General features: G+C 42.0%; 1 protein-coding gene across 7 annotated transcripts in view; it reads right to left on the bottom strand.

Annotated features, from left to right (window-relative positions):
• The window catches only part of NR1H4 (nuclear receptor subfamily 1 group H member 4), a 125,447-nt gene that overhangs the window by 62,555 nt on the left and 39,912 nt on the right, over nucleotides 1-22,980 (bottom strand). Inside the window, exon 1 of one of the 7 annotated variants that reach the window (XM_021090938.1) lies at nucleotides 13,169-13,415. The exons of 3 other annotated variants lie outside the window; for them this stretch is intronic. The gene's annotated coding sequence lies outside the window, so the exon portion shown is untranslated. Of the gene's footprint in view, nucleotides 1-13,168; nucleotides 13,416-22,980 lie in introns of those variants that run through there. 3 more of the 7 variants (XM_021090939.1, XM_001928800.7, XM_005664209.3) reach the window with 3 other exon arrangements.

Below are 22,980 nucleotides of genomic sequence, written 5' to 3' on the forward strand. Positions count from 1 at the left end.
TGACAAATCCTATCTCATTGTATTAAATTGAATTTCCTTAATTACCCATGAAGCTGAACATAATTTTTTACATATTTATTATGTATATGCTATTGTTTCTTTCCTTTTTTTTTTTTTTTTTTTTGTCTTTTTGCCATTTTCTTGGGCCGCTCTCGCGGCATATGGAGGTTCCCAGGCTAGGGGTCTAATTGGAGCTGTAGCCACCAGCCAGCCTATGCCAGAGCCACAGCAACGCTGGATCCGAGCCACGTCTGCAACCTACACCACAGCTCACGGCAATGCCGGATCGTTAACCCACTGAGCAAGGGCAGGGATCGAACCTGCAAACTCATGGTTCCTAGTCGGATTCGTTAACCACTGCGCCACGACGGGAACTCCTCCATTTTTTTTTTTTTGTTTGTTTGTTTATGTCCTTTGCCACTTTTCTATGGTAATGTTTTCTGGGGTTTTTTTTTTTTTTTTCGCTTTTTAAGGCTGCACCTGCAGCATATGGAAGTCCTTGCACTAGGAGTCAAATCATAGCTGCAACTGCTGGCCTACACCACAGCCACAGCAATGCAGGATCTAAGCCTCATCTGCCACCTACGCCGCAGCTTGCAGCAACACCAGATCCTTAACCCACTGAGTGAAGGATCGAACACACATCTTCATGGATGCTAGTCAAGCTCATAACCCACTGAACCACAATGGGAACTCCAGTAATGTTCTTTTTTTCTTGACTTAGAGAGTTCTTTGAATAGTGAATGTATCAAAGTTTTGGTATATTTTACTATAAACATTTTCATTTGTCTTTTAATTATTTTTACTTGAAAAGACTTGCATTGTACGTAGTTAAATGTATTAGATTTTTTTTAAAGCTTACTTTTTATTGCTTTTTATTTTTAGGTTTGGGAACAGGATGAATTTTCTCAGAATCTCTTGGTGAATATTTTTCCCTTTCCCATTAATTTATAATTTTTCTTTACTTGAGACTGAAGTTAGTTTTCCATTCCTCATGCAGTTATATCTGTACCAACATCATCTTTTCCTAAATTATTCATTCATTTTCAACATTTTCTGAGATATCCTCACTTTCTTGTTCTCTGTGATAAATTATCACCTTTTGTACCACTTTTTTTTTTAATTTCTTTGGGAGTTTGGGACAGTACCAAAAGCATATATTTAGGTAGGAAGATTTATATCTTTATGATATTCAGTTTTGCCTTTCGGGGGCAAGGTGTGTCTCCATTTACTCAGATGTGCTCTTATAACTCTCGATTTTATAGATTTTCTTTCCACATGTGCCCCAACTTCTCCATAGACACATGCCCTGCCCTTTATCTTCCTCCTCCTCATGTGGTCATTAATGATTTAACTTCATCTGTTGTCTTTGTCACTATACTGTAAACTCGGAGGGAGAGACTGAAGCTTATGTTTTGTTGTACCCCTGTCCCAGCTAGAAGTGCTATGCACACACAGAAATAAAAGGTGTGGTCTAGTTGTGCAGAAACAAGGGGGATGAGGAATGAAAAGATTAGAACGGAGAACCAGTGCTGACCTTCTGGAGCGTCATGCATGACCTGCAACTCTTCACTTAACACCCTGCCCCCTATACTCCACCCTGAGCCTCATGAAGATTTAAAAACCTAAATAATAGGACAGCTGTAAAGACTAAAAGGTAACCCTTCCTAAGTGCTCATAAATATAGGATGACAGGAGCAAAAATGTTCACTGCCTTGTTCCCAATGATAAAAAAAAAAAAAACAACTAGAAATGGCATATGGCATAAATGTCCATCAGCAAGAGAACGGATACAATAAAGAAAAAGTAGGAGTTCCCATCGTGGCGCAGTGGTTAACGAATCCAACTAGGAACCATGAGGTCTCGGGTTCGGTCCCTGCCCTTGCTCAGTGGGTTAACGATCCGGCGTTGCCGTGAGCTGTGGTGTAGGTGGCAGACGCGGCTCGGATCCCGCGTTGCTGTGGCTCTGGCGTAGGCCGGTGGCTACAGCTCCGATTAGACCCCTAGCCTGGGAACCTCCATATGCCGCGGGAGCGGCCCAAGAAATAGCAACAACAGCAGCAACAACAACAAAAGACAAAAAAAAAAAAAAAAAAAGAAAAAGTATATGCATAATGCTGTAAGCATATTCGTAAGTGCTATATAGCACTTAAAATGAATGAGCTAGAACTATACATCTTCATATTGATTAACTTATAAACATTATACTGAGAACAAGAATCAGGTGGCAGAATAATAAGTATATACATTTAAAGATATGCAAAACAATGCTACATAGAACTACTGATACCCTGATGCAAGGGTCGGCAAACTGATCCATGGGCCAAATCCAGCCCACCGCAGGCCAAGTTTTTTCCCTTCTGTTTACAGACCATCTATAGCTGTTTTCACACAACAATGGCCGAGTTTAGTTGTGGCACAGTCCCCATGGTTTGCAAAGCCTAAAATATTCACTATCTGGCCTTTATAGGAAAATCTCATGATCCCTCTAACCTACAGAGACATGCGTGAAGCGTTGAATCCACATTCAGAACAGTGTCTAGAATGAATAGAGTTTCCATAGCATCTGCAATGCTCTCTTTCTTAAGCTAGAGGATAAATACAAGGAAGCTGAAGATATTACTCAAAGTCAGGCATGTTGGAAATATTTCATAATGAAGAAGATTGAATGAAATTATATATGTGAAAAGCTTCCTTAACCTGTAAAGATATACAAACTCATAGAGGGATTCTGTCTTTCTTACACCCACATATGCACATTCTTGAGACTTTGAGGAGGAAGTAATTCCTTCCCATATAATGTTTGGGGACTCTAACTGCAGTCAATGAGGTATTATGGCAAATTTTGAGTGGTACAATGAATCTAAGTTCAAGATTACTCTAATGAGAAGGTAGGATGAGGAAGGTAAACAGTGAAAGAAGGAGGAAAATGCAGGAAATTTTCATTCAGAAAGTAAGATGAGGAGGTTCCATTGTAGCTCAGCGGGTCAAGAACCCAACAGAGTGTCTGCAAGAATGTGGGTTCCATCCCAGGCCTCGCTCAGGAGGTTAAGGATCTGGTGTTGCTGTGGCTGTGGTGTAGGGAGGGCAGCTGCAGCTTGGATTCAGCCCCTGGCCAGGGAATTTCCATATGCTGCAGGTGCAGCCACAGGAAAAAAGGACGAAAGGAAGGAAGGAAGAGAGGGAGGGAGGGAGGAAAGATGGGAAGGAGGAAGGGAGAAAGATGATTCTGCGCATAACAGGGTGGTTTCTGTAGAGATGGAACGGAAGAGACTTGAGTACAGTATACATAGAGGAGGAAGGAGAGGAAACCGGCTGATGACACAAAGTTTAAGCCTTGGGTATTGGTGGAAGCAGGGACAACATGTTTATTTTACTTCATGTTTATTTGTACTATGATGTAATGTAAGCCTTAACTTAACAAGCCAGGAATAATTTCAGAAGTGGTAAGCTCTGTTTGTTTTTAATGTGATAAGACACATAGTGACTGGTAGCTTGGACTCCTGCTTTCTGGCTATCATTTTGTACTTGTGTAGATACTGCGTGTCACAGGGAGTTCATGGCAAATGGAGCTCCTACGATTGAGCACAAGCCACTTGCCAGTAGAGACCTTAGAAAGACCCTGCTCCAATTAAATAGCTTTGACTTGGTTTAGAAGAATCTCAGGTCTCAGAAGATGAAAACCAGTTCCTTGTGCTGGTTCCCTGTGAACTCTTCACAGCCAGAGTCACCATCCTCGGTGACATTTTTCTCAGCTGAATCCAGTGGTTGATGCAAGGCATACATTTTATTTGATATCTATGTAATCCATTCTTAAAGGACAAGAAAAAAAGGTGAACTTTTTCTAGCCATAGTCATTTCACGTCCAGGGGAAGACCTGGATTCAGCCTGAGGCTGGAAGAATGTTTCACAGAGAAAAGAGAAAGGAGTTCGACCAAAAAAAAAAAAAAAAAGTTTTCCCTTCTCAGGGCTTTGGTCTTCCAAACTGAAATGATTCTTTCTAGGGGAAAAAAATACAGATTTAAGATAGAGATTTAGGTCCTTTCCAAAGTCCAGAGAGAGTTAAAGGACAACATGTGGACAGTAGTGACAGGTCAGGCAGGACAGGGCAAGTCAAGATGGCCCTTGTGACTGTATTATTCTGAGGGTGGTGCCCGGGAACAACAAGGTGGCCTTTATCGCTACCATAGTAACCATTACATCTTGGGGGAGATGGATTAAAATAATATCTACCTTCTTATGAGTGCTGACTGTGTGCCAGCTTTCATGCTGTGTTATCTCATTTAATTTATAATAAACTAAGTATAAATATACACACTTTATAAATGAGAAAACTGAGGCTCAAAGAGATGAAGCAACATTTTCAAGGTCGTACCTCTAGTAAGAAGCAGAGTGGGGATGTAAGCCCATGTCTCACTCTCAGTTTATGTTTTCTCCTGCAACTCTCCTACTGAGACTGTTACCAACCACTTACCAGTGCCTAGTGAGGGTAAACTGACAGTTCTGCAAGGTCACATCTGCCTAAGGCATTTCAACATTTGCTGTATTTTTAGACACAATTAAGTAAGCCTGTATAGGGTTTTCTGCTACATTATTTTGTCTTTTCAAACTTCTTTTGTGGTTCTAAAGTCTCCTCTTTTTTTTTTTTTTTCTTTTATTTATGGCTACACCTGCAGCATATGGAAGTTCCTGGGCTAGGGGTCAAGTCAGAGCTGCAGATGCCAACCTATGCCAGAGTTTGTAGCAAGGCTGAGCGAGGCTGGGGGTTAAACTGGCATCCTCACAGAGACAGTGCTGGGTCATTAACCCACTGAGCCACAATAGGAAAGCCTCTAGAAGTTGCCTTTAAATGGAGACTTTTAGACCCCAAAATACACCAAAAATAATTTTAAGCCAACCAGATCACTGCAGTTTTTTGAGCTTCTGTGCCTCTGGAGATTACAAACGGGGCCCAAAGAGCAGCTGACCTTTATTTTCAACTAGATGTGAAAGGAGAACCTGGAGCAGAGGTTCCCCAGGGCCATGAACCTGAGAGTGAGAACTCCTTACATTTTGCACACTTGGCATCTCATTTGTCTCACTCTAGTCCCAGGCCTGCTTCTCAGCCTCTCCTGCAGACTTTCCTAGCACTGGGCACCTCTTCTTGGAGTGCTTGTCACAGATGTAACTCTCCCTTTATTTTTGTGATGATGATGCTGTCTGTCTCTCCCATGGACCATTAGCTCTGCAAGAGCTTACCCTGGACATCAAGTGCCTAGTCCCACTACCATGTACATTTTAAATTCACAATTAATACTTATTGGTTGAATGAATCCATGGATGAATAAATCAACTAACTAAATACATAAACAAATGAAAGAATAACATACCTTGTTAGATAACCATTTTTAGAATCAATCTTGTTTAGATCATAGGATCAGCAGTAAATAGAAATGTAGAAGAACAGCGCACAGAAAAGCTGAAGAAGGATTTATTTAATTGGTCACGCAAAAAACCTGACAATTAAGGCTGCTTCCCCAGTGTAGCAAATTAGTGGACTGAATCCATTCTAGCTGGAAATCTCTTAAGCAGGAGCCTCCATGTCTCCCCTTAGGAACCACTTTATACATGAATCAACCACCTCAGGAAATAGTTCAAATAATCCTCCCAAATCTCCCTTTGTTAATTTCTCTTCCTTTAGAACTACTAGGAATAGTTTTTGGTGTTAACACTCACTCTTCATAGTCAGGAAATATTTTTCCCCATTATTGCTATAGTCAAAATAGTCAACAAGTTGGAGAGTTATACTTTCTTCATGACTGACCCATCATATTTTTTTTAAATAACTCATTGAATCTTTACAAATGTTATGAATAGTATTTACGTAAATTATTTGTTATTTGCAAAAGTGGCCATCACAACTTCTTTTTTTTTTTTTTCTTTTTCAGCCACACCCATGACATATGGAAGTTCCTAGGGCCAGGAATTGAATCCAAGCTGGAGGTACGACCTAGGTCACTGCAATCCTTAATCCACTGAGCAGAGCAGGGGATTGAACCAGCACCTCCATAGAGACAAGCCGGATCATTAACCCACCATGCCACAGCAGGAACTCCACACCACAACTTATTCCATTCCACATGCCCTTTGCAATGAGAGTTTGCCACTACCCATTAACAGATGAAGACTGTTTCCCCAGATCTTGAAGCTGAACCTGTCTGATGACTTCCTTGACCAACAGATAGTGGAAGTGATGCTGGGAGCCTTCGGAGCTAGGCCTTAAGAAACCTTGCAGCTTCTGTTTCCCCCATCTTGGTATGCTGCCCCGAGACTGCCACACTGTTTGTAGATGCCCCAGATACAAAATCTAATGGAGAGAGACGTCAGCTATCAAAACCATTCAAGCTGACAACTACGCCAAGATTCCAGACATGCGCAAGACCACCTTGGACCTTCTGTTCCACTTGACCGTCCATCTGAATAAGTCACACAAATGAGCCCAGGCAAAACCAGCAGAGGAACTGCTCCACTGACTCATAGACATACAAGAATTAATGAATCATTACTCTTTTAAGTCACTAAGCTTTGGGGTAGTTGTTACAAAGAAATAAATAATCCTTACAGAAATTGGTACTTAGAAAGGGGATGCTGTTAAAAAATATATACATATGGCTTTGGCTTTGGCTTTGGCTTTGGCTTTGGGATTGAAGTGACCAGAGCCTGGAAGGGTAGCAAGGAGACTGTTAGTGGAAATCGGAAGAGTGGTGGGGAAATTACTATAGGAAGCTGGAAAAGTAATGGGCAATCACAAAACAAGTGGCGAAACTGTCCTACACATGGTAATTTGGAAGATACAAAGTTTCCCAACAAACTTGTGGATTTTTATTTGTCTGTTTCTGTCTAGTTTGGTTTGCCTTTAGGAGTGGCAGGGCCTCTTTCTGACTGACCTCTAGGTAAATCTGTGGCTCAGTTTGAGATTAAGGAAATTTCCAGGTAGTATGGTGGATTTGTCAGGTGCTGTTTTTCGCTGTTAGTGATTAGGTACATGAAGAAAGAGGGGAATTAAGGAATGAGCCGGTCATTTTGAGAGCAGAAATCAGGGCAAATATGAAAGGTCCAGGATGTCCTGGGTTGAAAAATACTACTGTTTTGCATTTTTGGACTCTCCATCTGCCATAAGAGTCTCAAAGTAAGAAATGCCCCCACAGTAAATATCAAATCCTGGATATGGCTATAAGTCCTTTGCTCAAGAAATGTAAGGAGGTGCCTAGGAAACCCTCACATCTAAGTAAAAGGGCTTCTAAGAATGTCAGGGCGTTATCCCACAGCATTATTTTGTAGTAGCTTAACATGTCCAAAGGGGAAAGAGGTCTGTCCCAAAAACTATGGGTAAAACTTTTCAGGCAGGGGCTGAGTCCCCAAAAGACTCCTAAGAAATCCACAAAGTATTTGAGCAAATTGCTTTAGAGAGAGCAATGCCATCTTGAGCCAAAAGCCGACTTGTCAATTTCTCCCATCAATAAGTAAAATCTATTTCCCCACCCTTTGAATGGGCTGTTATGACTACTTGCTTTGATCAATAGATGTGTTTTACTTCTGACAGCAAACCTCAAGAGACCTTGTGACTTCTGTTTTCACTCTCTTGGAATGAGACCACCATGTCATGAAGAAGCCACAAACAAAATACTCTAAGAAAGAGACTCAACCATTCCAACTATCCTAAATCAACAGCCAGCATCAAGGCCCCAGTCATGACAGCGAGACCTAGTTGACCCTCCAGTTGATATCCATTGTGTGGTCAAGCCTAGGAAAAACCAGCAAAGATCTACCTAACTGACCCACAGAAAATTATAAGAAATAATAAATCATTATCTTTTTAAGACACTAAGTTTTGGGGCAGCTTGTTACCTAGGACTAAATAACTGATACGATCTCCCCAGATGAAGAGCATGCATGTTGGCTTTTGTCTTATTGGGTCTAAAAAGGTGAGCACTTTCTTAAAAATATTACATTTCATCTTTAAAAATGGCATTTCAATGCTAAGTGAATTTCAATGGCAATATCAATGCTAAGTGAATTCATTCACTCACATATTTATTCAATCAAAATACATTTACTGACTCTGTGCCAAGCACTGGACAAATAAAGATCCCCCCCCCCACCAAAAAGCATGATCATTTAAGAAGTTTATTGGAAAAGTAGGTTAAGGACAACCCAATTAAAATGGTATGGGGATTGCTAGGATAGAGATAAGCACAGGTCCCTTCAGAAGCAAAGCAAAGGCATTCATTCACTCAATATTCATTAATGCTTCAATATATAGCAGGCTTTAATCTAGGTGTTGGAAATGACGGGGGGGGGAAGGGCGGGAAATCCCTGTATTCATGGGGCTTACATTCTAATGAGAGAGATGGATAGTTCTCGAGTAAACAAGTTCTAAGATTCCCAGCGGTGGCTGGACACTGTTTTGAAGAGGGTGATCCTAGAAGAGCTTCCTAAATGAGTATACATTTGAATTGCAATGCAGAGCAGAAGAAGACGAAGACATGCAAGAGGGAAATAAGTTCAGGCAGAGTGGTCAACAAGTCCCAAAGGCCTGGACTTGGGGTGCTGGAGGAATAGCCAAAGCCCAGAGAGGCTGGGGAAGAGTAAGGGCCAGGAGTGTGCAGGAGATGAGGTCTGAGAGAAGTAGCTCTCTGTGGCCTGGTGAGTATGGTAAGGCATGCAGATTTATTCTAAATTTTGACTCATTGGTGAGTTTTAAGCATGGACGTGATCAGAAGAATAAGGGAACTATGCCCAAGGGTGGAGGGCTGGTTTTTTAATTTAATCACAAAAACTAGACATTAGACTAGGCAAAAGGCATGCAGTGGGACTGGCTACAGGAGGGAAAGAGTGGCCATACATTGTCCTTCATTCTCAGTGAGTAGATTCAGCTCAAATCAGTGGAAGAAGGCTGGCCTATTCAAGAAATGGTGTCAAGAAAAATGACTATTCCTTTTGGGGGAAAACAAATTAAAGAGTTCTATTTTATGTCATCCTTGAAAATAAGTCCCAGATATATTAAAGCCTTTAAAATGATAAATTTGGGAGAAAATATAATAAAACATATTTACGAACTTGAGGAATTTAGGGATTGAGAAAGACTCATTAACAAAGAAATAAATAGGAAGAGAATCAATTTGACTACATGAAAATCAAGAAGACGAATCAAGAGACCCTAAACAAAGCTAATTTATGAAACAAATTGGAAGAAAATGTTTGCAACATAAATAACAGCCAAAAATCAGTATAAACAACATATAAATAACTCCTATAAATAAAAACAGAAAAGATAAACAATCCAAGGGAGAAATTGGTGACAGAGATAAAGAGGAAATTGACCAAAAGAGAAATACAAATGGCCAATACACATACAAAACAGCAAAAACGAATTAATAATTAGAAAAATACAAATTAATATCACTAGATACTACTTCCACCTATCAGATCATCAACATTTTTTTTATCTGATAATATTAAAAATTGATGAAGTCGTTGGAAATATGCTTTCTCATACACTGCTAGTGGGGGCATAGTTTATACCCTTTTGAGAAGACCCTTTAGCGAAGCATATTAAAAATAAAATGCAATTCTAGGAGTTCCCATTGTGGCTTAGCAGGTTAAGGAACCGACATTGTCTCTGTGAGGATGAGGGTTCAATCCCTGGCCTTGCTCACTGGGTGAAGGATCTGGCGTAGCTCGGAGATGTGGCTCAGATCTGGTGTGGCTGTGGCTGTGGCATAGGCCTGCCTCTGCAGCTCGGATCCTACCCCTAGCCCAGAAACTTCCATGTGCCACAGGTGTGGTCATCGAAAGAATAAAACTATATTCAAGAGGGAAGGTACCAACCTATGTAGCAGTTTAATTTGCCCAATAGGTTGTGTACTAATTTAAAGCATTTATGTCATTTTAAATGTCTTTAGCATTTTTCTATGACTCAAACAGAAATTTTTCTTTAATGCCTTCCTTCTTGTGTTTGAGAGTGGTTATCCTTTGTCAAATGTATTGGGAGTTTTTCAGTTTTCACTAATGCAGTATCATTTAGAAACCATGTAACTACTGAAATATGTATAGAATTTTTTCCCTTTGTCTAACTAATGTGTATATGAATAGGGATCTTATGATGTAAACCTGGATTTTGAGGATTGTGTGACTGTGTAGCTATGAATCTGAAATAAAGAAATTTTCCAAAAAAAAAAAAAAGAATAAAATCGCAATTCTAATTCTTAGATATCTTTCCTGGATAAACCATTTTGTGTGTGTGTGTGTGTGTGTGTGTGTGTGTGTGTCTGTGGTCTTTTCTAGGGCTGCACCCATGGCACATGGAGATTCCCAGGCTAAGGGGCTAATCCGAGCTGTAGTTGCCGGCCTACACCGGGGCCACAGCAATGCTGGATCTGAGCCGCATCTGCGACCTACATCTCAGCTCATGGCAACACCGGATCCTCAACCCACTGAGCAAGGTCAGGGATTGAACCCGCCACCTCATGATTCCTAGATGGATTTGTTAACCACTGAGCCACGATGGGAACTCCCTGGATAAACCTTTGCACATGTTCTAAAGGATGTTTATTGCAGCCTTGCTTCTATTTAAGGTAGAAACTAAAATCCCAAGGTTTTAGTAGGTTTTTAATCCACAAAAATTAAAACTAATAAAAATTAATTTTATACTCACACCTATCCATTTTGGTAACCAGAACTCTGTCATAATTCTTAGACCTAACAAAGAAAAAAACATATTTTTTTTCCTTGTGCAGGATTTTCTTTCCTATGTAATATTTCCCTTGGCAATCAAGTTGCATTTTATTGCTATTGTCATTGACACAGAATTATAAAGAGAAGAGAAAGAAGAGCAGACATTCCTTTATTGCCAAAATTGCAAAGGGCAAAGTGAGGAAGAAAAGAAGTCACTGTGGAGGGCAAGAGGTTGAAGGGATTGCATTTGGGGATAAGAGAAGAGGGAGGTGCGACAGAAGAGAGGAGATGGGCGTTTTTAGGTAATGATGCTTTTGCCTCCCCCTGCAGCTGGATGACTGAGGACACTCATGGAGAAATGCTTTGTACATTTCTGCTGGTAGAAAATACAGCAGCTGCAAGAACTACCTGTGAAGAAGAAAAGTTTCCATTTCTCTTAGCCCCTTCACGAGCTATGTTGCTAGGATTTCAGAGAAAAATGAGATGGAGCAAAATGAAGGGAAAGCACTCCCCAGCAAGAAAAGAACGTAAACCTTCGTTCTTTCCTTTACCCAGCCACCTAGCGACAATGTGAATCGTTTAAAATCTATCGCAGGGTGGCATGCATTCTCTTGGCATTCATAACCCAAAGCTTCTGTGAGACACAGCAGTTCTGAGCGCCTCTGGGGAGTCCCGATCACAAACGTGGGCGGGTTCCTCGAGTCTCTAATTAAGATGCTGATAACTGGAGTCTCCAATCAGCTCTCCTAGACTGACCTTTGGGTTGAAGCAAATAGTGCTGAAAACTTTCCACTCCCCATGCTCCCGACGCGATTATTAGAAAATGCCCTAAGAGGTTTCGAGAATCTCCACAATTGTTCTGGGGCTTAGCAAATCACCCCTGTTAAGCTGAGACACTGGTGGACTGGTCTGCCTGCTCTCCCATCATTCCAGATTTTAAGTTCTCCTAGCCTTCCAAGGATATCTGGGTAGCAAGGAAAAGACTTTGGAGTCAGAAAGACCTGTCCTCACAGGTTCAGGTCCTCCAACCTCCCAACTGTGTGACTGTGGGTGGTTTACTTGTTCTCTTTGCGCCTCAGTTTCCTCATCTGTAAAATGAGTATGAGAAGAACCCCCATGCAGGGTTACTGTGAGAAGGAAACAGGCAATTTAGGCAAAGGCTGTGACTCTTGGTACAAACTCATGCACTCAGTGCTTTGCCTTTCCTTCCAAACACAACTGTTCAGTGGCCCCTTACCCTGTGGCCAGACCTGGGAGGTGTGGAAGTAAGAGGAAGGACAGGGATTATATTACTTTCCTTCTCAAACTGTTGGGTGAGGGCAGAGGTGTGTGATGGGACACAATGTTGCAAATCCTGAGGTGGGGTCTGGGGACAAGAGAGCGTCATCCCTGGCCCATACTTTATCAGCTAACTCGGAGTTGCATCAGCCGTATTGCAACACCCTCAGCCAAACAGAAAAGTCCACGGTGCAGATGGCACAGGTCCATAATTTGGAGGGTAGAGGGTGACTCAGAGATGAAGGCACCTATCATTTTATAAAATCACAGCTAGAAACCCAGCAATGGCTTCCCCAACATCTTTCTCTACCCCTCTTGTCCATACTGTGCAGGCGATCCTAAGGCAGCATCAGTGGCATCATCTCAAGTCTTTAAAGCTCAGGTGAGCTTCTTAGACAAAAAATCCAGCAGGAGTCATTGCCTCCCCCTCCGCTGCCCCTCCCTTCAAATAAAGACTCAATGCAAAAGACATGACCTAGGCTCCCGTGGTAGTTGCCTAATTCATAATGGCAGTAAGCTGACCAGGAGATTCCTTATCTGCAGATTTGGACCTTGGACAACTTTAATAATACAGTTCTTCCTAATATTTTCCATCTTCCTTCAACATTTCCATCTGATCTTAATATGAGAAATGGAAAGCAATAGAAGCGTTTACACAGAAGTCAAAAGAGAAAGCTTTTTAAACCTACTTTCCTCCTAGGAAAAACCACATTGCAATTAAGCGTAGCTTAAAGGTCATTCTAGTCCTAGATCCAAAGTCATCTGCCATTAGTGATATTCCCCACCTCACATCAGGATTTGGTAAAGCACCAAGTGAGAGCACACTGAACAGGTGAAATTGCCTAGGCAGTCAGCACGGAGACGGCCCCATAATTTACCGTCTCTGGTGATTTGCCTCGGTGATCACAACGTTAAAAAGATATTCCCACATGATTTTTCAATAAGGAAAGCAACTTATTTGTCAATAAAGTTCAACCCACTAACGTCTGCTTCCTTTTGTTTGTTCTTAAGAGCTTTTCTTTTTTAAAAAAATTATCAGGATTTGACATCTTTGACCCACCGAGAATTCATTCATCGACCCAACTTCCTGATGTTAAAGAGAAACTTCAAACAACAGCTTCCCCTCTGTAGCCTTGGGATAGACACCCCACTCCCAGAGGAACTAGGTACTCACTCGGATAGTCTTAGGTTGGAGACGAACTTTCAAAGCCCTAGGAGGATTCTGAGTCCAGGCTTCCTCTCCAAAACCCAGAGATTTCGCTACAAATGCTCAGAAGGCGATTTTGCATTGGGGTGAGTCCAGGAGACAGTGGGATGAGGAGGAGGAGGAGGGAGTTCCAGCAAGAGCCGTGATCACGGGCGGCCTTCCGGCCCGGCAGCAGCATCTCTCCCTTGGCTCTGTGCCTCATGGACAGAGATTAGTCATTAACAATCCTCTCCCTGCTAAATGATATAAACATAGAAAGAAAGGAACCTTGGGACAGCCTCGAGATTCCCAGGATGAACTCCCAGAGCGCCCCAGGGAGGGACTATGACAAAGCCAGAGAGCCCCGAAGCTCACCTTTTAAAACCCTTCCCCACGGCCTGCTTTTTAGGGTCCTGAGCACCCAGATTCCTGCGCACATCATCTAAAACCAAATTGTCATCGTCCCTACCTCCCGTTGCTTTTGACAGCTCTCCTGTCTTCCGGGATTGAAGTTAGCAACCCCGAGCCTTCTCGACCCCTCCTGTCCCAGGCTTTCTATACCAAGTAAAAACAGATTCGTGGGGATTCTGTCTTTGGGATGTCTCTCATTTCCAACCCACTCTGTTCCTCTGCTAATTTGACCTACCACAGCTTCCCCTCCGAAGTACAATGCCGACTGGCCCCCTAGCTCTTCTCTCCTTTTCTTTTTCTGTTTTCCAAATAGGATAGCAGTCTAAAGCATGGGGGCTCTGAGAGTTCCTATCGTGGCTCAGTAGTTAACGAACCCAACTAGTATCCATGAGGACACGGGTTCAGTCCCTGGCCTCGCTCGGTGGGTTAAGAATCTCATGTTGCTGTGAGCTGTGGTGTAGGTCACAGTCGTAGCTCAGATCCTGAGCTGCTGTGGGTGTGGTGTAGGCCAGCGGCTATAGCTCTGAATCGATCCGTATCCTGGGAACTTCTATATGCCTCAGGTGTGGCCCTAAAAAGCTAAAAAAAAAAAAATAGTGTGGGGCTCTGGTCAAATACCTACTCATTTGTCCTAACCTTGGTCAAGACTCCAAGCCTCTGTGAGTCTCGGTTTCCTCACCTGGAAGATGGGGATAGATAACTATCTTACGTGCTATGGAAAGGATTACATGCGTAGTTAAAAATGTGTGCAATGTTTAGAAAAGTGCCTGGCATGCAGCAAGCACCCAACACCTTTTAGGCACTCTCATTTAACAATTGGACACATGTTGATTACCTGCACACTCTGCTCCCAGCAGCTTGGTAGATGTTGTCCTAATCAGAAATCTCCAGTAGACTCCCATAGTCTGAAAAATAAATTTAAGATGCTATGGTCTGACCTATGGAAGCTCCTCCACTCCAATAGCCCTAACCTCTCTTTCTAGCATTTTCTCACATCCTGTCTCTCGAGGACCCCAATCTCTTGCCCACCTGTGCCAACCTTTCCTCCCTCCAAGCAACTGCACAAGCTCTTCCCTTCACCTGAGCTCCCTTCCTTTCATATCCACACATCTTCCAGGCCCATCTCAAACGCTGAGTCCTCTCTGAAGCCAAGTCCATTCTGCATCTGCCCGGCAAACTCTGCTCATCCTTTTATTACAGCTCTCTCATGGTCCCTCGATTCCTCTGACCTTGCTGTGTATGACAGTTCCTGACATATCTCTTTTACAAGATTTCTGAAGGACAAGCATGACAGCAGACTCACCACTACCCACCCCTGGTCTTAGCACAGTGCTTGTCATGGAAAAAAGTACTACACAACTATTTTTAAGTGGAAACAGTAAGTGAGCGGAGTGAAAATGATAACTTTCCAAAGTAGCACACCTGTGCACACACATGGGTGGGTGTGTGTCATGTGTGTACATGAGCCAATGTTCCCCGTTGTAAACTTAGGGGAAGGCCTATACACAAATCTTTCAGGAACACTATATTTTTGCCTCTCTTACTAAATAGCACCTATAGATTCAACAAGCTCCCACTCCCTACCCGAGGGCTCCCTCTGCACTAAAGCAACCCTCCCCCCATATCACAAGGAAAAGGGGGAGCTCAGCCCTTATAAACTCTCCCTTGACCATTTGAAGTGTCTTTGTCATAACACACTGGGCTCTGTAGTTCTGCACTGTCCAAGGGGCTCCTGTGAAACCTCCAAGTCAATTTTTCTCAGACTAAGAGAGCCTGATGTGATTTCACTCTCTTCATCAGCAGTGGAAAGTGATGGCTGGGGACACAGACTCTGGAATTGACCACCTGGGTTTGAATCCCAGCTCTTATGAACTTGGTAACCTTCGACCTTAGGCTTTTACTTGATGTTTCTTTTTATTTTTTTTATTTTTTATTTTTTATTTTTTAGGTCTTTTTGCCATTTTCTTGGGCCACTCCCATGGCATATGGAGGTTCCCAGGCTGGGGGTCCAATTGGAGCTGTAGCTAACAGCCTACACCACAGCCACAGCAACGCGGGATCCGAGCCGTGTCTGCAACCTACACCACAGCTCAAGGCAACGCAAGCAAGGGCAGGGATCGAACCCGCAACTTCATGGTTCCTAGTTGGATTCATTTCCACTGCACCATGACAGGAACGCCCTACTTGATGTTTCTATGTCTCAATTTTCTCATCTGTGAAATGGAAAAATAATTACTACTCATGCCATGGAGTTATTGCAAGGATTAAATGAATGAATAGGAATTCCCATTGTGGTTCAGCAGGTTAAGAATCCAACTAGTAGCCATTAAGATATGGGTTCAATTCCTGGCCTTGTTCAGTGGGTTAAATGGATCTGGCTTTTCCATGAGCTGTGGTGTAGGCTGCAGACGCAGCTCGGATCCTACTTTGCTATAGCTGTGGTGTAGGCCAGCAGCTGCAGCTTCCATTCAACCCCTAGCCTGGGAACTTCCATATGTCATGGGTGTGGCCCTAAAAAGAATAAATAAATAAATAAGAATGATTATATGCAAATGCTGATACCTATAAAGTAGCTGATACACAGAAACGCTATACAAGGATTAGCTGAGATTGCTTCACCGAGCATCTCACTCTGTCATATTTGCACAATTGGACTAGATCTGAAGGATCTAGCTTGAAATGTATTGAGGAAGGAAAAAGGAAGCATTTCAGGGTAAGGGAAGGCTCTGAGACAGGAGGTAGTTTAGAGAATCCCAGGACACACAGAGAAGGCCAATGTTTCTCAGCTAAGAGCATAGAGAACCCACAAAAAATAAGGGGTAGGATAGGTAGGGGAAGTGATATGCTGGGAAATAACCAGCTCTCAGGGTTGGTGGTGCACACACACACACATTCATATGTTTATTTAAAATTTTTTGATGCAACAGATGTGTAAGCTATATTTACAAATAATACTAAAATACACAATTTTGCATACTGTAAATTCCATTTAGCCAATTGATTCTCACAGAATGTTTTCACAGAGTTTTGCTGAACTCCTATACTGGTAGACAATTTATGGTGGCAGTCCAAGCATCATCTGACAATGGAACTACCTTCCAGTCCACGAATTCTTTCCCAAAATATTCATTGTCCTGAAATTGCACATATCATGTAGTATTAACCTTAGTCTCACACAAATTTCATTCCTTGACCTGAACCCTCTTTTGGCTCCAATGCTGTATATGTTGAAAGTTCACTTATTCAGCAGAGACATAAACAGCTTCTTTGATGAATCAAATAATATTTTTCAAGTATTGGAAGAACATTTGCTCAGTTTTTTGTGTACGCCCTTCAAAATGGAAGTAGTCTGTATTTTTTTTTTTATTGTGTTGCTTTCAGGTGTACAGCAAAGTGATTTAATTATACATGTATGTATGTCTGTATTTTTAATATCTTCTCCACAGCATAGACCAGAGAACAGAACACTTTTTCTCTAAAGGGCCAAAAAGTAAATATTTTAGGCTTTGTGGCCATATCTGGTCTCTGTCATATTTTTCAATCTTTTAAAAATGTAAAACCTCTTCTTAGCTTGCAGGCTGTACAAAAACACCCATAGGCCAAATTTTGCCCACTAGCCTTTGTTTGCTAACACCTTTGACCAGTGACTCTTAATGCAGAGAAAAGAGAAAAATAAGACCAGTGGCTTTCAATGCAACCAGGGGATGTTGGCAGATTCTGGAGACAGTTGCTATTTTCACAATTTGGAGGGAGCACTAGTGGCGTCTAACAGGTAGAGACCAGACGTCCTACAACATACAGCACATTCCTGTAGACAAAGAATTATTGCGCCCCAAATGGCAGTAGGGCTGAGGTTGAGAAACACTACATTAGGAAACCAACATAGCAGTAAATGGAGTACTGGTTTGTAGATTTTGCTCATTTCCATGGTGTAACTCTTCTCATTGTGGCCCATTTCAAACTATCAGCATGACATCACTGAACACAGAGTAGGGGAGAGATAAACAGAGGCACGTCGCTGCTCAAGACTTATATCATTCAGATACAATAGGCAGGAATAGCCATGAGTGCACAGAGAATTGTGAAGAACAGTAAAATAATTAGGATGTGATGAGCTTTAGGTATCTGTTACCTTTGATTTTTGAATGTATTTAACTGTAAGTTTATATAATTCAATGTCTACTAGTGGCTATGTTCATAGTGGTCTGTTTAGGAAAAAAAAAAAAAAAAAAAAAAAAAAAAAAACCTGAAAAGTTAACCATTGGCCCTCGTGAGCCAGGGCAAGCTGACCCAGCACATCATTCGGAGAATGAGGGCTTCTTACACGTTATCTGTACAAATGAGCAGCTAGGAAGTATTATCTCCATTTCTCCATTTCTAAAATGAGAAAACTAAGACTTAGACATTCAATGACTTATCAAAGCAAGAAAGCTGGGCTTTAAACGTAGGTTCATTTCCTCTGCAGCTGACATTTTCTCCTCTACTTTGTTCCACTATCAACACAGGCAAAGCGAGATCAAAATATTTATTCTATGAAATGCTTAACAGCACTGGCTTATTTTAATTAGCTGCTGAATAGAATATGGATGAAGGAAGTCATTAACATGTGGTAGTGGTCAACTCTGGTACAGTTTTAAGCATGGAGTAGAAAAGCCACGCTGCCAGAAGAGATCTCCTCTCAGAGATATTATTTCTTAGTTGATGTGATCACTTCCTTATCTTCTCCAGGTTCCCTCCTTTTTTCGAAAATTTCTCCCCCTGACCCTGATGAAGGAGTTGACCCCAGATCAGGGACTACGAAAGATCCAGACGCAAGTGGAAAGTTGAAGTGATAAACTTTGAATGTTGATGTAGGGAGGGTGCAACCTAGCCGAGGGTTGGGAGGCCTGGGTGATGGCTGCAGAGAACAGAGCCCAGGCTCTCAGCTTCACTGGAGATGACCACAGGGGACACCAGAATGCAGAGAGGAAGGAAAGGAGGGAGAACTTGGATCATCAAGCTGGTCTCTTTCCCTATTGGCTCAAGCTTGGCTGTGAGCATCCATCTCTGCCCCAATATTGAATCTATCTATCGGAAACTGCATGTCTGCTGTGGTCCTTATGCTACAGCCTTGAATAATGTTTTATCTCTGCTGAGGCCCTGCAGCCCTCAAGAAGCTGTGCTTTCAGAGCAAGAAAAAGTTTCTAAGACCTAAGGCAACAGGGTAAGGGCTGTGTTCTGAAAACACAGGTGTTAAAAGCAGGGCCTGGGTTTGAGTCCTGACTGGTCTTGCCACATGACCTTGAGTCTGGTCAAGGGTCTTAATTTTCTCCCCCCAACCCATGACACAATGATGGGAAAATATTGCATATCTCATAGGGTTATTGTGAAGTTCACCATGAAAAATCACAAGAAATGGCTGGCATAAATACAGCAAAGGGAAGCATTTGGCAGGCTCCATCAGATGTTAAATCTTCCAGAATCTAGAAGCCCTACAGGGACTCCATCCATCTTTGCATTCAGCTTATTCTGAGTGATTCACTGAAGTCACTGGGTCTACAATGGAGAAAGAACCCTCCTGCAGGTGTTGGCGAATGCAGCCGAACCTTCCTCTGAACATGGATGGACAGTTCTAATGATCAAACTTCTTAAAAAGAAAATGTTTGCAACCTGTTTTAGGGAACATGTGACCCGTAAAAGAAACTGTTACTATATTTTACTTGGGAAGTCTCAAATGAGTTTCTCCATTCATCCTATACAAAATGCATGTTGCTTTCTATGTTCCCTGCCCCTCTCCTTTTTGGAGGAATCCTCTATTGTTGTTTTTAATTACGTAAGAAGTAATGGTCATTGTAGAAAAAAATAGAAAATACAGATAATCTGAAAGAACATACCATTCACCTATATTTCTACAACTCACAGATTCATAGAATACACTATCAAAACTTTGATATATTTTTCTCAAACTTTTGAATGAAAAATAGATACATCCAAGTCTTCTCTTTTCATGAAAAAATGGGGTCATATGGTATACACTGCTCTGAATCTGCTTTTCTCACTGTATCATAAATATTTTGATATTACTAAATATGTCATTATATATATAAAGTTTAACAATGGTATATATAGTCTTCCAATTCATAGATATATGACCAGTCCTTTACTTTTGAACTTTTAAATTGTTTCTAATTTTCCTCCATGATAAACAATATTACAATGATCATCCTTTGTAGATAAATCTTTGACTACATCTGTGATTTTTTCTTTAGCCTTGTTTTCTAGAAGTGGAATTACTGGCTCAGAGTGAGCACATTTCTAAGGTCCTAGAGTAAACTTAGCAAACTGCTTTCAGAAAGGTTCTGCCTATATATTTCCCTCTAGTAGGATGACATGGGCCTGGATTCTGGACATAATTTGGTGGAGAAGGAAGCTAAGGGAAAAGAGAAAGGACACACATAGTATTGCTTTCTCTGGTAGAAAAATGTTGATGGGAATATGATAAAACTCCCAAAGGTACACAAAATTAGCTACTAAAAAAAATGTGCAACCAAAGTTATGGCTTTATAAGAGGGGAAATTATAAATTTCAGGGTGTGATAAGTAAACTGGATCTCTCTTCTCTATATGTTTAAGTCACATTAAGTCTATGGTTATAGTTATGGCTATGCCTCTTCCCAATTGTGTTTGGAACTTAATCAACTCAATCTCTCTAAGTCTCAGTTTCCCTACCTATGAGGATGTCCAACCAGATGATTCTTCCACATCTGCAATACCAAGAATCTGATGGAGGGATCAGCTGTGCTCTGCTGATCCACTGTAGTGTTGCCTGCAACCCATTCACAGAGCAGCTTCATGAGCACGTGACCTATTCAGTCACACAGGGTCTCTCATTTAGAAGACCCTATGTCCGATTTAACGCTGCTGTCATTCTTTTGAAATTCTTAATTTTTCAGCAGAGGTCCTCATATCTTCATTTCCCACTGAGCCCCACAAAGGTTGTCACTGGCCCAGTGTATTAATTCAGACAACATAAAGTCCTCCAGATAAGAAAGTGGAATTCTTCTCTTTGGCGCTGCTGAGAGGGTTTATGACACACAACTTTTCAGAAGTCTGCTGAGCACTAGAACAACACATAAGAGAAGTTGTTTAGGACTTTTGTTCTGCCCAAGGCTTGTGTTCAATTGTTCCAGCCCCAGCTGGAGTGGATTGTCCAAATTGCTTTCAACTCTTATAAAAAATGGTCTTAAAATAGGATGACCCATTTAATGCCATGTGCTGCTATACAGTTAATTAGAAGTGAAACATTCACAGCAGGTTCTCAATAAAGGAGACAAAAGATATAATAGGAAGATGTTGGGCCTGAGTGCTATGCTATGTCCAACCTGCATTTAAAATCCAAAGGTTACTAAAAAGATTATTAATATGTAGAACAAAGGACCACATTTGAGGGGAGGGCCCATTTTATACTTGGAAAGGCCTCCATCTGTTTGGGAAATTAATTAATTTATTTATTTATTTATTTTTGCCTTTTGTCTTTTTAGAGCCTACTTGTGGCATATGGAGGTTTCCAGGTTAGGTGTCTAATCAGAACAATAGCTGATGGCCTATGCCACAGCCACAGCATCACCAGATCTGAGCCACGTCTGCGGCCTATACCACAGCTCACGGTAATGCCGGATCCTTAACCCACTGAGTGAGGCCAGGGATCGAACCCACAACATCATGGTTCCTAGTCAGATTCATCTTCACTTTGCCACAACAGGAACTCTAGGAAATTTATGTATGTATGTATGTATGTATGTATTGTCTTTTTTAGGGCCACACTACAGCATATAGAGGTTCCCAGGATAGGGGTCAAATGAGAGATGTAGCTGCCAGCCTACCCCACAGCCACAGCAATATGGGATCCGAGCCTCATCTGTGACCTACACCACAGCTCATGGCAATACTGGATCCTTAACCCACTGAGAAAGCCAGAGATCCAACCCGTGTCCTCATGGATACAAATCAGGCTTGTTAACTGCTGAGCAACCATAGGAACTCCTATTTGGGAAATTTAGATGATAGTTCAATGGTAAGCTGTCTGTCTTCAACAGAGACAAAGCTACTTACCATCAGGAAAGTATATTTTTAGAGCTTTGCAATGATAATATATCTACAGTATTCATTTTATGTTTCTAGGGTTGGATGTAGGTTGTGACCATGGAGCAGAATCAGATGTAATGAAATCACAATGCTGATTTTCTTAGAAATCAGTCTGAAACAGGAGTCAACCAGGTATTTAAAATATCAGTCTCTAAAAATTTACAACCAAATGCTGAGCAATCTTCAACCAAATGGACTGGAAACTTTCTAAAAGATATCCTATTCCAGAAGACAAAGAGGAGGCCACGTCAAGAGGTAAGGGGGTGATCACGCAATATAAGCAATCCCATACCTCCTGGGTGTGAAGCCCCACAGACTGGAAAGTAACTATGTCACAGAGACTCACCTACAAGAGCAAGAGTTCTGAGTCCCGCATCCAACCTCCACACTTGGGGGTCTGGCACTGGGAGAAAGAGCCCCCTGAGCATCTGGCATTGAAGGCTGGTTGGGCTTGTGCACAGGAGTTCCACAGGACTGGGAAAAGCAGAGACCCCATTCTTGGAAGGCACACACAGACTTTTGCATGCACTGGGTCCCAAGGCAAAGCAGGGTTTCCATGGGAATTTGGGTTGGACCTGGCTGAAGTTCTTGGAGGACCTCCTGGGAAAGCAGGGGTGAATGTGGCTTGTTGTGTGGAGAAGGACACTGGAAGCAAAACTCTTGAGAATCTTCATGGGCATGCATTTCTCTGGAGGTGGCCATTTTGGGAAAATCGGGCCCCACCCATCAGTGCTGAGAAGCCCCAGGCCAAACAACCGTCCAGGTGGGATCACAGCCCCACCCATCAGTAAACAGGCTGCCTAAAGAGCTCCCCCCTCCCAGGCACACAGCCACCTCTAATCTCCCTCAGAGACAAAGCCCCACCCACCAGAGGGATAGGAATCAGCTCCACCTACCAGTGGGCAGGCACCAGTCCCTCCCATCAGGAAGCCTACAGCAAGCCCCCATACAAACTTCAGCCAGAAGTAAGAGAGACTACAACTCTATTATCTGTAAAAAGGTCACCACACCAAAAACCTATAAAAATGAAAAGGCAGAGAACTATAAATCAGATGAGGGAGGAAGAAAAACCCCCAGAAAAACAGCTAAGTAATCAGGAGATTCTCAGCCTCCAAGAAAGAGACTTTAGACTGTTGATGCTGAAGATGATGCAGGACATTAGAAATAAAATGGAGGCAAAGATGGATAATCTACAAGAAACACTGAGCAAAGAGATATAAGATATAAAACTTAAGCAAGAAGAGATGCAAAATACAATAACTGAAA

Source organism: Sus scrofa, chromosome 5, assembly GCF_000003025.6.
Source record: "Sus scrofa isolate TJ Tabasco breed Duroc chromosome 5, Sscrofa11.1, whole genome shotgun sequence".
Classification (NCBI taxonomy): domain Eukaryota; kingdom Metazoa; phylum Chordata; class Mammalia; order Artiodactyla; family Suidae; genus Sus; species Sus scrofa.